At 36.7% G+C, this 14,187-nt stretch overlaps 1 long non-coding RNA gene across 1 annotated transcript; it reads right to left on the bottom strand.

Annotated features, from left to right (window-relative positions):
* Positions 1-3,357: 3,357 nt before the first annotated feature.
* Positions 3,358-14,183, bottom strand: LOC138146517 (uncharacterized). The gene is made up of 3 exons (XR_011164507.1): positions 13,836-14,183; positions 8,287-8,416; positions 3,358-7,261 (listed from the first exon to the last, which is right to left on the bottom strand). It is a non-coding gene; the product is annotated as an uncharacterized lncRNA (long non-coding RNA).
* Positions 14,184-14,187: the final 4 nt, after the last annotated feature.

Genomic DNA, 14,187 nt, shown 5'->3' with positions numbered 1-14,187 from the left:
TAAAATTCTAAGACAACTACCTCCTTTTATTTCGCATCATAATCAATGACAACTATATTGCCAGAATGCCCAGTTGATTTTCCCTTTAGTCAACTTCCCTTTTAGTCCTTGGCTATGGGTTTCCATTCTTTAAAATCTGCTCTTTTAAAGATTAGAGTACTTCAGACTATGTCTAGCATTGCCCTCCCTATCTATCATCTTTGAAATAGTATGATTCCTATCTTGCATAGTTTCCATTGCTATTTGATGCAATGCATAGAGTACTGGGCCTGGAGTCAGGAAAACCTGTGTTCATAGGCCTTAGACATTTACTAACTGTGTAACCCTGGAAAAAGTCACAACTTTTGTTTGCATTAGTTTTCTCATTTGTAAAATGGGGATAATAATAGCACTGACCTGCCATGCTTGTTGAGAAGATTAAATGAGATATTTGTAAAGTGCTTAGCATAGTCCCTGACACTATATAAATGTTAGCTAATATTATTATTCTTATTTGTCAGAGTCAATTTCAGAAGAGCGATTCCCACCATTGTTTCTCTCATCTTCTGAAAGATCAAATTAAGGCAAATCAAAAATTCAGCTTTTTTGCATTTAGCAGACAGTCTTTCAGCACTATATGCTTTTGACAGTTTTGTGATATATTCCAGGAACTTATGATCTATTTCCTGGCATATGTCCAGTGACCAGTAAGTACTATACTTCTACTATGATATTAGCTTTACTTCTTTCTTTGGTAATCATTGACCAAATACTCTCCCATTCATGCTTCTCAGAATTGTGGGTTTTCAGATAGGTGAATATTTTCTCAATGTACATTACTAAACTGTCTTCTGGATTAACTTCAAATCCCAGCAAAAAAAAAACAACAACAACAATGTTCTACCAGAGGCCTTTCCTGCTCTTCCTTAATGCTTCTGCCTTTCTGCTGCCTGCTGATTATCTCTAACTTGTCCTGTATAATCTTGTTTGTACAAAGCGGTTTACTTCTTGTCTCCCCTATTAGGCTGGATTTCTTGTGGGCAAGAACTGTATTTTGCCATTATTTGTAGTCAGTGCTTAGCACAGTGCCTGGCAGACAGGTAGACACTGAATAGATGCTTGTTGACTGGCTGGACTATATTGGATAGGTAAAACTATAGGTTTGGGATACAACCAATTACTATGATATGTACTCAACTGCTATAGAGAACATAACGGTCAAATGTTCAATTTGGCCAACAGAGAAATTCTGTTCAGGCATCCTCCCTACTCTAAACCCAGTCCCAGGGGACAGGGAGTACTAAAGAGACACATGGTTTTAAGGCTGTCAAACTTGAATTTAACATCTGGTACTCTAAACAGGAAATCCTTGTCTAATGACCAATGAGCAGATATACTGCAAAAGCAGCTGAATCATATCAACCTTGACATTCTTGCTAAAAAGGAAATCAGAAGAAAGAAGTTGTGGTTAAATGGAAGAGTGGTTCACAGGTACTCCTAAGAGAATAAAAGAAAGGACTTGGGAGCAAGTGTTATTGTGTACCCAATGGCCTAAAATTAAAAAAAAACACACACACACACACATTATTTAATAGGACATTTTGTCATTGAAATACAAATGATAAATATCTAGAAAAAAAAGACTATTAGGAAAAAACACTATCAGGTATGTAATTTACATGCCAACATCAGTTGCTGAGGACAAAGCAGTAATGAAATTCTATGAAAAACTTGCTAACACCCACTAAATCAAATCAACCTACTCTGACATTTGATGACTTTGATGTAAAGCTGGGAAAAGGTGAGGATGGTAGAAATATACTGGAAAATTTGGTTTAGGAGAAAGAAATGAAATAGGCTTTCATAGATAATAGGATAAATAATGCAGAGGCTTCATGCCTCTATACCAGGACACCTAAAAAAAATGGGTGAATTGGTAGAAACTGGTTATGGTAGGCACCAAGTACCATCACAAAGAATGAAATTTACTATGTTTTAAATGTCTTATTTTTCTTTAAAAACCTTATTATAGACGTGAGTTTTCCCTGAGTCAGCTGTCTCTGTCATCGGACCATCAAGTCATCAGAGCTGAGATCAAAATTTAGAAGAAACAAGAAGAATTTTTAAAAGACATGGCATGTAGCTGAAAACATTTAACCTTGAATTGTTTTAATAAGCTATTGAAAATCTAAAATGAGAAATGGACAACAAAGATGACAATCAATGACTAATAATTTCATCCCGAAGTTAAGCCAATTTTCACAATAGGAAAACAATAGAGTCTGAAAAACTTAATAGCAAACATTTGATTTGTTTGCCAAAAGCAAAAATATGGCTGGCAAAGGCAATACCAGATTAGATTATAAACTCATTTACAAAATCTGATGAAGTACTATAAATAGTTATGGATAATATTGTAATAAAGTAGAAAGAAGCAGTGGAGAGTAAAAACAGCTGTAAAAAAAAAAAGGCTTAAAAATGGAAACAATTTGTAAAAAACTGAGGAAGTCTTCTAGCATCCCTGTGCCAAACTTTTGGAAGAGCATGTCTGAGAATTATTTAGGATGTGAAGACATGATTGTGCTGCAAAATGCATCATTGGAAGGAACTCCCAAATGGATGAAATCACAGATATATTTGAGTATTTGCGTTTATCATTCATTCTCACATAAATAAAAAGACTTTCCTGTCACATTGCCTTGGGATGATAACTTCTGAATGTTTCTAGTAGGTCACCATATGGCTACCTCAGTATATATGTTAATTACCACTATGATCAATCTTCTGATCAGTAGCAAATATCCTTACTCTTGCATAAGTGTACCCCTATTATCCTTCAATAGAACATTAGGAATATTTTCTCCTCCTAAGGTTCAGCCCTATGCCCTGAGGGAAGAACATCCTGTTACCATGGTTCCCAATGCCCAGAGTTTCTTCTACCCTCTCTTCTATTAGATTCTTCTATACCATTCAGATTCTTGATCCTTATGACACTTGTTTGGCTTCCTTCACTTTAGAGTTTCCTTCTTTTCCTTCCTTATTTTCTTCTTGAGGTTTTTCCATCTTGTGACAGAATATTTTCTTTCTCATTAAATTGAAGAGTAGAGACTTTTTTCAACCTTATTATCTTCTTAACCAAGGAGATCAATATGTGCTACCAACATTTGTTGTCTCTACCAATATTTGCTTGACAATACATTTTAAAAACATGGCAACACTGGACAGCAAGTCTAGTGATGTGCACTGATAGCACAGACACTGACTAGATGCCTGACATAAGCTTCGTGATCTGAAAAGGGAAAAGTGAACTAGATGATCTTTATGGATCTATTCCTTTGAGCTTTAGATTTAATAACTTAGTAATATGTTAACATATTATCATGTTAAGGGTTGTCTTTCTATTCATGTTTTTCCCTGTTCTCATAAATCAGCAAAAACTAAGAGATGACAAATTATTATCCTTCTGGTTTATAGTTCCATTTAGAACAAAATTTAAGAACAAATATACATTAAAATAATGAGTTTGTAATTCTGAATAAATTATGCCTTTCAGTATACTAAGCATTACAGCATATATAGGTTGACTTGACCACAGTTACATCTAGTGTTCCCACTTATATGAATCCAGATATTCCTGATTCCAAGTCCAGAACTCAATTTAATATGCCATATTGCCTTTGAAACTATGATAGCAAAATACTGATGGAATACTACCCAATATCATTGGGCCAGATCTCCTTTCATCATTTAAAAGCTTTAGGTTGAGTTCATAGAAAAAAATTTTCCCATTGAACCGTATTTTAAATTTTAAAATTTGTCAGTGGCATAAAAAAGGGGAAAGGGACCCATTTGTACAAAAGTATTTATTTATAGCAGCTCTTTTTGTGGAAATCAAAGGGATGCTGTCAGTTTGGGAATGGCTAAAATCAAGCTGTGGTATATGATTGTGATGGAATGTTATTTATTGTGCTGTAAGAAATGACAAGCAGGAAGAGTTCAGAAAAACCTGAAAAGACTTACATGAATTGATATAAAGTGAAGTGAGCAGAACTGGGAGAATATTGTACACAGTAACAGCAATACTGTATAATGAAGAATGTGAATGACTTAGCTATTCTCAGCAATATAATGACCCAAGACAATCCCAAAGGACTCATGATGAAGCATGCTATCCACTTCCAGAGAATGAACTGATACTGTATGAACACAGACTGAAGCATAACTCATTTGCTCTTTCTCTTTTTTTCTTTTCGAGTCTCCCTGTACAAAATGACTAATATGGAAATATTTTACATGATTGCACGTGAAACTATCATGGATTGCTTACCATCTCAGGGAGGAAAAACGGGAAGGAGGGTGAGAGGGACAGAATATGGAACTCAAAACTTTTTTAATGTTTTAAAAACTGTTTTAACATGTAATTGGGGAAAGTAAAATATTATATAAAATTTGTCAGTGGGAAAATGACCAATGTATTATACTTCATTTAATGTACATTTTCAGAAATTATCTGCTTTGTACATTTAGGGATATCTGTATTATTATCTTCAATTATAATGTGGCTCATGGAAACTCAGATTTAGAAGGTACTTGTCTCTTCAAATGCCACTTAGTTCAATTAGTACATAAACAAGAATCCCTTATACAACATAATCTTTCAATTTATATATGAAAATCTCAAATAGGGAAAACTTTTGAAACTGCCCACTTTTCCATATTGCTGTCAGCAAGTTTTTCCTCACATAGAAATGACATCTGCCATTCTTCAACTTTCCCCCACTGCTCCTAGTTCTGCTCTCTGGGAAGAAGCAGAAATCCAATAACCATTTCTGTATGATAGTCTTTCAGATACTTGATTACAGATATTATGTCTGTTCTAATCAATTTCTCCTCTTTTTTTGATATTGGCTTTCAGATAGTCCAGTAATTCTTAAGTTATTTCTCTTCAATATATTTTCCAGGTCAGTTGTTTTTCTGATGAGATATTTAATATTTTCTTTTACTTTTTCATTCTTCTGATTTTGTTTTACTTTTTCTTGATGTTTTTTGTGGAGTCATTAGTTTCCACTTGCCCAATTCTAATTTTTAAGACATTATTTTCTTCAGTGAACTTCTGTACCTTCCTTTTCCATTTGGCCTATTCTACTTTTTAAGGAGTACTTTTCTCTGGCGAATTTTTGTACTTCTTTTCCCATTTGATCAATTCTGTTTCTTAAGGAATTCTTTTCAGTGGATTTTTGTGCCTCTTTTACCATTTGGTCTATTCTGTTTTTAAAGGTATTACTTTCTTCAGTATTTCTTTATTCCTCTTTTACCAAGCTGTTGACTTTTTATTGTATCACTTTCATTTCTTTTCCCTATTTTCTCCTCTGCCTCTCTTATTTGATTTTTAAAATCCTTTTTGAGCTCTTCCAAGGCCTAAAACCAATTCACATTTTTCTTTGAAACTTTACACATAGCTACTTTGAATCTCATTGTCTTCTGAGTTTGTGTTTTGATATTCCCTGTCACCATAGTAACTTTCTATGGTCAGGTTCTTTTTTTGATGTTTGTTTATCTTCTAGCCTTTTTTTCTTTCTTTTTTACTCTTTTAACTTTATATTAAAGTTGGGTTCTGCTCCTAGGTTGGAGGTAGTAGCGCTATCCCGAGTTTCAGGTTTTTCATTCTGCTGTGTTCAAAGCTAGTTGTGGGGGCCTTACATTTCAGATCTTCCAAGGCAGTATAATCTAAGGACAGATGTGGTCGATGCTCTTCTCATCCGCACTCTAGTCTGTGAGCAACTACTGGCACTCTTTTCCATCCTGGAACTGTGACCAGGTCCCTGCTCCCACTAGTCCTCCTCCTTGCCTTGGAACTGCAGCCCAGAATTGTATACAGGCAACGTAAGAGAGTCCTACACCCAATGCCAGAAGAGGATCATGCGTCATTTCCTTCTAACCAGTTGTTTTACCCCCTTACTGTCTGTGGGATAAGAGCTCCAGAAGTTGCTGTTGCTGATGCAGTTGCCCCCAAGGCCTGTTGCTGGATTGCACTGGGCATGGCCACTACCACCTGCCTGCAGGAACCCAGGACTTAGCTGCTGGCTTGCCAGGGTAGCCTGCATTGGATGGTGCTCCATTCTCACTCTAGTGAGTCAGACCTTTCTTGCCAACCTTCTAAGTTGTCTTGGGCTGGAAAATTGTTTCATTTTGTCCTTTTATTCTGTCACTCCAGAATTCATTTTGAGGTGTTATTTAATGTTGTTTGGAGGAGAATTTATGAGAACCTTATGCTGCCATTCGACTCTGCCTTCTCAATCCATCCCTTCTCTACACTATACATCTCTAGTTTTTTGTATTTTTTTAAAAGCAATTGGGGTTAAGTAACTTGCCCAAGGTTACACAGCCCGTTTTTTTTTTGTGTGTGGGTGTTAAGTATCTGAGGCTGGAACCGATCCTGGGTCCTCCCAACTCTGACGCTGGTGCTCTTACTCACTGCGCCACCTAGCCATCCCTCTAGTTTTTTTTTCAATGAATTCTTATATGTATGCTATTGTCATTACCTCATTATTTTCATATTTTAAATGAAGTACTCCTATTCTTGTCCCCATATCTTTGTCTGGTCTCTTCTTCTCCCTTCTCAACTTCTCAATGTTCTTTCTAAAATATGACCATCCAAACACAATACTCCAGATACAGTCTGACCAGGCAGAGTACCAAGCAGCTATCATCTCTACATCCAAAGAATAAACATTAAGGGTTCAATGTCAAATTGGAAAGACATCTCCAGGGGAATGCTCTAGGGATCTGTACTTAGCCCTGTTCTGGATAATATTTATATTAATGACTTGGATAAAGGGAGAGAGAGTAGTGCTTCTCAAATCAGCATAGGATACAAAGCTGGGAGGCATAGCAAACACAAGAGTTGATGGTAACATTCCAAAAATTTCTTGACATTTTAGCACACTGGACCAAATCAAACAATGTCAGATTCAACAGGGTCTTTTAAGTAACTTGGGTTCCAAAACTTGACTTTATAAGCATGCTAAGGGGAAGGCACAGTTAACAATTCATTTAGAAAATATTCAATTAGAAACTGTTCAGAGGAGGGCAATCAGGATGGTGAAGGGTCTCAAGTGCATGCTATAGGAGAATTGGTTGAAGGAATTGGGAGATGTTTTATTTGGAGAAGAGAAGATTTAGGAGGATATGATTCAATTACCTTGAAAGTTGTCACATGAAAGAGGGATTAGACTTATTCTGTATAGCTCCATGGATCCAAACTAGGACCAATAGGTAGAAGCTGTAGAGAAATATATTTAGGCTTTATGTAACTGAAACTTGACAACTAGAGCTTTCAAAAGTGGAAGGTGATAGCTTATAAATTTTCCCTTTACTAGTAGGAGCTCTTGAGACAGCTATCAAGGATATTATAAAGTGGCTTCTTTTCTAGGTAAGGATTGTACAGGAAGGTTATTGAGGTCCCTTCTAACTCTAAACATATATGTTTATTTCAACCTCAGTTCATGTAAACCTCAAGTTAATATTTTTGAACAAGATAGGAATTCAGAGCTCCAGAGGGCTTGTAAGACCATATGTTAGTATCTTAGATGTTTATCTATGGTCCTTAAGTCAAATAAGTCCTATCACCAAATATCAAGACAGGGCACTAAGCCCAACTTCTAAACAAATTCTACTACATGAGGCATGTGGGATACAGCAAATGTACTGTACCAACTGACCACTCTTTATATTCAATCACATTAAGAAGGGATCTTACACATTATCTACCTTCCATGCCAGAATAAAAATAAGTGGTTTTAAGCAAGGGAGAAATTCATATGTATTTTTTTTAAAAAGCAGAAAGCAAAACAAGAGGCATAGTGTGTGACATATCATCTATAAAATCTAACTCCCTGAAGACAAAGTGTTCTGTGGTCATTGCTGCTTTATGCCTTCTCTCTAAAAATCTATCCTCCATCAAGCTGCCAATATATTGTTTCTGGAGCATAGGCTTTTCCCCCATCAAAGCCCTGATCAGTGGCTCCCAATTAGGATCTAATATAAATTACTCTGTTTGGCACTATATCCACAATGCAGTATTCACAATGCCTACGGTAACTATAAATATGCTGATATAGTAACTAATCACAAAATGTAACAGGATCTCTACATGGGGAACATAGCTAGAACACTTATTCAAATACCAGAAAATTGGGTCCCCAAACCAGAAAGTCAAAGCCATCACAGTAGCCACAGAGTTGGCACACATAATTAATGCAGGAAACACTCACATTCTCAAGCCTTCAAAAAAAAAAAACAGGCTACCTCAGGCAAAGATCCTCCTCTTCTCATTCACAGTAACTGCTCAGCCTCCAAGCAGCTTGCTCCCAGCAGCTCCTGCCAGCAGTTCGCATCCCCAGCAGTCCTAAGCAGGAGTCCTTAGCAGAAGTTCTGTCTGGCTCAAAAAAAAAAAAGTTCTCACCATTGCCACCTCCAGTCACCATGCTGGCTCTAGCCAGGCTCCTACTTGGCTCTGGCTCCTTCCTGCCCCACCCCTTCCTGCTATGTCAGCAAGTTCAAGTGGCATGGAAGATATTCAAATCCCATTACCATTACAGGCACTAAAAAGTATTTCCTACCACAGGCAGTCATATTTCACCTCTGCCTTCAAACAAGCAGATCCCCCTGCCTCAAAAACACTCCCTCCTCACTTCTACTATTTGAAATGCCTAGATCATTTCAAAGTTCAGCTCACATGATACCTCTCACCTATGTGAAACCTTTCTTGTTACATACACTTGTTACATACACATTTTATATATTATGTATGTCCACATAGCAAGGTAATCCTTTTATTCCACACAAATTGATTCCCTTCCTCACTCCCCATTAAAGGTATTACAAACCTTTGCTTCTCTAGTTAACTAGCATTTATTAAACTCCTATGTATCAGACACCATGCTAAGCACTCTCAGTACAAAGAAAGTAAAAAAACAGCCCCTGATTTCAAGGAGCTTCATAGTCTAATGGGGGAAACAACATTCAAACAGCTATTTATAAACAAGATATGTATAAGGGATAAATTAGGAGTAAATTGCAGAGGGAAGGCACTAAGGTTAAGGACTAGGAAAGGTTTATTGAAGAATGTAGTATTTATTTACCTGAAACTTGGAAGTTAAGAGACAGAAATGAGGGAGAACATTCCAGGAATGGGGCACAGCCAGCGAAAAGCTCAGATTTGGGAGACAGAATGTCATGTTCAAGGAATAGCAAGGAGGGCAGGGTCACTGGATCGCAGAATACTTATAGGAGAGTAAAGTGTAAGAAACTGGAATGGTAGGAAGGGGTCAGGTCACAGAGGGTTTTAAAAGTCAAACAGGGGATTTTATTATTTGATCCTGGAGATAATATTATAATAATAATAGAAGTTTACTGGGTAGGGAGATAATTTCATTCCAGAGTAGAGAATAAACTGGAATGAAGAGAGATTTTAAGTAGGAAGACCAACCAAAAGCCTATATTGCAACAGCTAGACATAAGTTGATGAAGGCCTGAACCATGGTGGTGGCAGTATCAGAGGAGAGAAAAGGTTGTGAGATATGCTAAGAACACAGAGATGTCAGCATGGGACCACTGATTAGAAAATGGGAGGGGGAATGAGAAAGAGGAATCAAAGTCAACACCTCTGTTGTGAGCTTGGACGACTGGGATGATGATGGTATTCTTGATGGCAAAGTTAAGACTTGAGGGTTTGGGGGTAAAGACAATGAGTTCAATTTTGAACACGTTTTGAGTTTAAGGTGTCCACAAAATATCCAGTTTGAGATGCTCAATAGGCAGTGATAAGTGAGTGGAGGTTGGGGGAGAGATTAGACCAGTAGATCAAAGTCATATATCTACACAGAGATAATGACTGAAAACATGGGAGCTAATGAGATTACCAAGTGAAATAATATATAGAGAAAAGAGAAGGCGGCCCAGGACAGCACCTTGGGGGACCCTCTCAGTTACTGGGCATGACAAGAATGAAAAGCCAGCAAAGCAGGCAGAAAAAGAGAGGTTAAGGCAGATAGGAGGAGAATCAATCACAAAAACCTAGAGAAAGGAGAATATTACAGAGAATAGGCTCATCAACAATGTCAAAAACTGCAAGAGAGGTTAAGAAAGATGAAGACTGAGAGAAAGCCATTAGATTTCATCTAATAATGAAAGTCATTACACCACAGTTTTGGGTCATTGTCAAGCAACTTTACCTAGATATGAGGAATATCTGTGCCTCAAAAAGCAAAGATATATATATATATATCTTTAGAAATAAGCAAGAACAGATTAATATTATACAGAAAGCATTTTATAAGCCATTTAGTTTCTCTCCCCAGCCCCCACTCCTTTTACAGAAGAACAAACAGGCCCAGAGAGGTTAAATGATTGGCCAAGGTCACTAGGGTACTAATAAGCAAAGATATGATGTCCAGTTCTATTGCTCCAAGTCTAACACTCTGGTACCAGGATAATTTATGGATCAAGCTAGACAAAAAAAGGGAATAATCATAGAGCAAAGCAGGGAAAATAGGATTCTTGAAGATGTTTACTATAGATAGAAGGTACTGAATGAGAGGAGATGTAAGAGCTACTGAGATTAGAGGATACAGAAGCATAAATTCATTGACTGATGGACTGAGAAAAGATAATCAAAAGAAAAAGAATTTGAAAAGGACATAGGAAAAGGATTCTGATACTAGTGTCTTCAACCTAATTGGCTGCTACTTGGGCCTTTTCCCCTCACAAACTGTTCATCCTTATTTTCTATCATTTCTTTGATCCACCATGGTTTTCCTCGTTTTTAGGAAACCCAATATTAAAAAATTAATTTATAAAAAAACCATCATAAGATGATTATTCATGTTATGGAAGTTTTCTCTTTCTGAAAGGATTCATGGAAGAGTTCCTTTAAATAGAAATCTCCCCTAGTGTATTTAAGTAAATCATTAACTACTTGGCAGGGAGGTTGAGTGAGTTAGGAGAGCAAGAGAAATTTAAAGCCAAAATATTAGGAGTCACTGCCAACTGAAGATTAATCAGCAATGAAGATAAAGCATCTCAAAACTTTAATATATGTCAATGAGAAAATGATTGATTTACAAAAATTAAATATACAAGAAAGTTTTCAGGAACATAGGCACTTTTAAAGTAAATACAGTTATGCTATTTCCTCTATGTTGAACTATAAGAGTTTGTGAAATTTTCTTGTCATGATTACAGCTGCCTTTCTCTTATATACAATGTTGGAGAGGGTAAAGAAGCACTATTTTAATGATTCATTCGAGACTTGTTTATGATCTATTTACTCTGCATTTTGTAGATTAGTATTTTTACAGTGAATACTTTTAATCTCCAATAGATAAGGGCTGTGAATGTGATATGCTGTTGTTTTTTAAATAGTTCATTTTAATGATATGCTTTGATGTTTGCTATTAAATTTGGGAAGTTACCATAATTTTAATTTTTAATGTTCAAGCATTAATAATCTGGCATCCTTCTTGTCTTTAGTGTATTGAAAATTAGTTTTAAAAGAGGATTGAGTTGGCTCATGCACATGTATGCATGCCAGAAATCTGTTAAAAGGTCCAGCGCCATTACAACCTTATTTTTAATGCCAAATACCATTACTGAACTGTACATTCTTTACCTTTGAAATATAATCTATGAATATCCATACATCAATTTAGATTTTACTTTGTTGAGTACATTTATATACAAAGATAATTTTAGGGGACATGTCACATTAAATATTAATAATTTAATCTGCTTTAAAATAGAATAATAGAATTGTAGCTATGGTTGGGAACTTAGAAATTGGTCTTACTCCTCAACCTCCCTTATTTTACAGATAAATATTCTGTGTTCAACTTGCTTAAAATCAATTACATTGGTTAAACTAGAGCTAAAACCCAAATCTCCTGACTCCCAGTCCAGGGTTTGTTTTTTTTTATGCCATTAGAAATTGTTTAAAATGTAAACATTATGAAGAAAAAACTGATTGGGGAACACTGAAATAAATTTGCTCTTACAGAAAGTGCAGTTAATAAAAGGTTCATAAGTTTCGTTAGGGGGGCAATTATACTTTTCAGACCAGTACCAAAGCCTCTAACTTATTTCAATAAATAATCCATCGGACAAATAGACTTGACTAATATTACTGAACATCCCTGAAATCCATATATTGTATAGAGAATTTGGGATTATTAAAAAGTCCAGGTACATCTGCTTTTCACGATCTTTAGAAGCACACCTGTGATTTAACAGTAGGCTATAAAACCACTTTTCAGGGAAACCCAAATGAAAAGCTGGCCCTGAGTTCCTTCATGTGAGTTTGGTAAAATCAATATTCTTTACAAAGCCATCTGTAATGGTGACAGATGTTCCTCTGTCTATTGGAATTATAAATGATGTTGGTAATGTAATAGTTACAATAATGCTAATTTTGGTATTATTTTTACATACAATTTTCTATAAATTTTTCAAGTGATTCAAATATTTACTTGTTTCAAAAGGCCCGAAATTAATAACCGAACATGAATTCCCCAATACTTTTGAATTTGCTATTAGAGAAATGCATGATGGATCTTTATTTAAATATAATTAGAAAAAATAGTGTCATATATACTGAGGAAAGACCATGAGATAATTATTGTTTTCTAAGCATGAATCAAATTAGTGTGTGGGCAATATTTCAAAATTTCAATTTCTTTTCCACAATTTTGAAAGACTTGGAATGTCATGCTTTTTTTTGTCCTTAAATTAGCAAATATTACACATATTCACGCTTTATCCTTACAGAAGAATGTAATCTTCTCCAAGTATGTAGTCTGATTTTTCTTTTTGTATGATCAGGGCCCGAGGATTTGCAACTAGTAGATACTTCATGACCGTTAAATTGTGAAAAGAGCACAGTAGATTCGGAGTTAGAAGACCTACATTTGAATCCCAGCTCTGCTGTGTGATAATTGGCCAAGTCTTTTAACCTCTTTGGGTCTCAGTTCTTCATCTCCAAAATGAGGAATTTGGAATGGATGATCACTTAAGGATTCTTCCAATTCTAAATCCCACGAAAGTACAAAGCAAAAACGAAGAAAAAAACCCCTATATTTAAGAATTTGCCAGTGATTCTTTGGTGGGATTACTAATGAATGGGAACACAACTGTGTTTGAGTAATGTACACGTATACTTTTTCAGAATTTAAAAAGTGATTTTCTCCATTTTGTAAATATTCTTAAAAGCTGAGGGAGCAGCCATTTACAGCATCACAGAATTCGGGCTGTAAGGGACTTTAAAGATGATCTCATCTATGTCCTTTCATTTTTACAAATGAAGAAATTGAGGGCAAGGGACAGGAGGTAACTTTCCGAAGGTCACACAGACAATAAATAACTCACTCAGGATTTTCAGAATCCAGAACCCCAAGGCTGACTCCTTATTTCAGTCCTACTTAAAAAAAAAAAAATGAAAAGTGATGGATTAGTATAGCCTAAGAAGGTAATTTCCACCAGTAACCCCAGGAGACCATCTGCAACCTCAACTTTGAACAAGGTAAGCTTCAAACTCTAGTACAGGAGGGAAGAACGAGTCCCTCCCTTCCTCTATCGAGATCGGGGTGACCAGCAGATGATCTTTATTGAGGACTAGGTAAAGTTCGGGCAGTTTAGGCAAGATCCCTTTCAACTTGGGTCTCACGTCAGCTTTCAGTCTAGTCAGAAGCGAACCCAAGCAATCGATTACCAAGGCTGTGAGCCCTCAAAACTACCTCTTACCTTGCCTTTCTTTTTTTTTTTTTTTAAGTGTGTAGGCACTAAAAAAAAAAAAATAATAATACCCATTCCACAACGTAAGCTCCGCCTCCTACTGATGTGGCAGCAGAGGACAGAGCCCCTTCAGGCAGCAGACAGGGAATGCGCACGCGCTCCAGGACGGGAGTGTGGCGCCCGGGAGGGGGTGTCGCGTTTCTCTCTCGGGGCTTCATGCGCCTAGAGGAGTAATGTGAGAAGAAGGCAGTGCCGCCTAACTGCCAAGCCCCGCCCGGCTGCAGGGCATAAGAGTTCAAGCGGCTGGGCTTGGGATCCACACTCCACTGCCTAACCTGCCACTCCGAGGACCTCAGCAGGCTGCACTACCAAACTCCAATACTCGCCTACCGCCTTGCTCTCCTGCCAATCACAATCCACAGC

The sequence above is a fragment of the Petaurus breviceps genome, unplaced genomic scaffold, assembly GCF_028583685.1.
Source record: "Petaurus breviceps papuanus isolate PSGF00001 unplaced genomic scaffold, PetGlider_PUasm1.0 90763, whole genome shotgun sequence".
Lineage (NCBI taxonomy): Eukaryota > Metazoa > Chordata > Mammalia > Diprotodontia > Petauridae > Petaurus > Petaurus breviceps.
Note: the sequence above shows the minus strand (reverse complement) of the source record. Positions and strands in the feature narration are given on the sequence as shown.